The sequence below is a fragment of the Chrysochloris asiatica genome, unplaced genomic scaffold, assembly GCF_000296735.1.
Source record: "Chrysochloris asiatica unplaced genomic scaffold, ChrAsi1.0 scaffold00380, whole genome shotgun sequence".
Classification (NCBI taxonomy): domain Eukaryota; kingdom Metazoa; phylum Chordata; class Mammalia; order Afrosoricida; family Chrysochloridae; genus Chrysochloris; species Chrysochloris asiatica.
Genome location: NW_006408898.1, coordinates 823,753 through 825,873, shown reverse-complemented (window position 1 = coordinate 825,873; position 2,121 = coordinate 823,753). Strand labels below are relative to the sequence as shown.

The 2,121-nt window shown below is 41.6% G+C and overlaps 1 pseudogene; it reads right to left on the bottom strand.

The window, feature by feature from the left end:
• Positions 1-229: 229 nt before the first annotated feature.
• Positions 230-783, bottom strand: LOC102817867 (annotated as a pseudogene).
• Positions 784-2,121: the final 1,338 nt, after the last annotated feature.

The window sequence follows — 2,121 nt, the reverse complement described above, 5'->3', positions numbered from 1 at the left end:
TATTAAGATTTTATTGTGAACTGAGTAAAGGTTTACAGGCAAGATGATCAATTTTACATTCAACGAATCATACACTTTGTTTCATCTCAATGATTACAACCCCCTCCGTGGAACAGCAGTCATCCCACTTCCTCCCTGTGGCTCCTATTTCCATTGTCCTTAGGTACATGTTGCCCCTTTGATTTTTTTTTTTTTTTCACTTTTATGTGCATTTTATTTTAAGTTAAATTTACTCCTGAGCCATAAGTTTTTGTTTCTTCAGTTTCTTCTGAGATATCTTTTTCTTCTGGGCAACCTCGTCTTCTGATTTAGGGACAATTTGTTCCTTTTCAGTGAGGATTATCTCAATATGGCAGGGGGAGCTTATGTAGGAGTTGATCCAACCATGAGCTCTGTAAGTTTGGCGGTGCATCTTGGGAGCTTTGTTGACCTGGATGTGCTCAATGACCAGAGAATCCACATCTAAACCTTAAGTTCAGCATTGCTCTCTGCATTTTTAAGCATGTGCAGCAAAAATTCAGCGCTCTTTTTGGGCCACTGACCCTGTGTCCAACCCCGCTGTTTGTCCTGAGCACACCTACCAACGCCACCATTGTAACGTCGGAATGGTACACATTGCTTCTGCAAAGTGACATCTTTAAGATACTTGGTGGCTTTCCGGATATGCATACCCTTGATGGCCTGGGCAGTCTCACGGGTGTTCTTAAAATGAACCCAGAGATTTGAACCTCTGGATTTGCATGATTTTGTGGGGTTTTCTGGATCAAGTGAGTAGCAAACCATTTTGTGAGATTACCTCAGGCCGCTTACAGAAAGAGGAAGAGTCCCCTTTGATTTTGAATGATTGACTATTTCAACATTCATAGTGAGAATATCTTCCTAGTGTTGTTCCCCCTTTATACCTATCTACTGCTTGACTGAAAGAGGGTATGCTCTTTTCCAGACCAGAAGGGTGTTCGAGGACCACAGTGTTCGGATCCTCTAGTTTCTTTCTGATGTGTAAGCCTCGTCTTTTTTATTTATTTTGAATTTTGTTCCACATATTGTGCCACTTTGTCTAGGACCTTCAGAGCACTTTGTAGTGGTAGCTAGGCACCATTTAGTTCTGATCTTAGGGTCATGGACACTGATGTTCATATGTTCCATTAGTCCATTGGACTAATTCATTCTAAACATCTTCAGTTTTCATCAGTCTTCTTTCTTCCTCAAATGCAGAGACCAACAGATGCACCTTAGACAGCCACTCATGAGCTTTTAATATCTCAGATGCTACTAACCAAAATAGTTGTAGAACATTGACTTTGTGAACTATGTGTTATTTCAACTGACCATTGTGTCCCCGTGGACTAGTCCTGATTCGCCAGGCTCAGCTGCTCATTGGCTTAAGATGTTTAATAATATCTAAGAAGTTTTCATTTTGCCCACTAGTTGTGTTGGCAGGAAAGGTAAATACTCATGTAACAATATCCCCTTTCACACTCTTGTATATCTGTGGGATAGCAACATCAATGGACTCAAGCGTGGCAACAATAGTGAGGTTGGCCCAGGATCGGGCAGAGTTTCGTTCTGCTGTGCATAATGTCGCTATGGGTTGGTAACGACTCAATGGCACCTAAGTACCATTGCTAAGTACCACAGAGTCGGTTCCGACTTATAGTGACCCTGCACTACAGGAGCAGAACACCTCATCTTTCTCCCATGGAACCACTGGTAGTTTCAAACTGCTGACCTAAGATTAGCAGCCTGATTCATAACTACTACGCTACTAAAGCTCTCTCTCTCTCTCTCTCTATATATATATATACACACACACATGCACATATATACACATTCTACTCTTTCTCTCACAATCATTCATCATGTGTCTCTGTCCATGCATCTACCTGCACAGTATTGTTGTTCCAAGGTTGTGTGTATATATATATATATGTTGTTAGGTGCCATCGAATCGGTACTAACTCTTAGTTACCTTATGCACAGCAGAACGAAACACTGCCCAATCCTGGGCCAAGTTCACTACTGTTGCCTTGCTTGAGTCCATCGATGTTGCCACTTAGCCAATAAATCTCATTGGGAGGGTCTTCCTATTTTTCTCTGACCCTCCACTTTACCAAACATGAT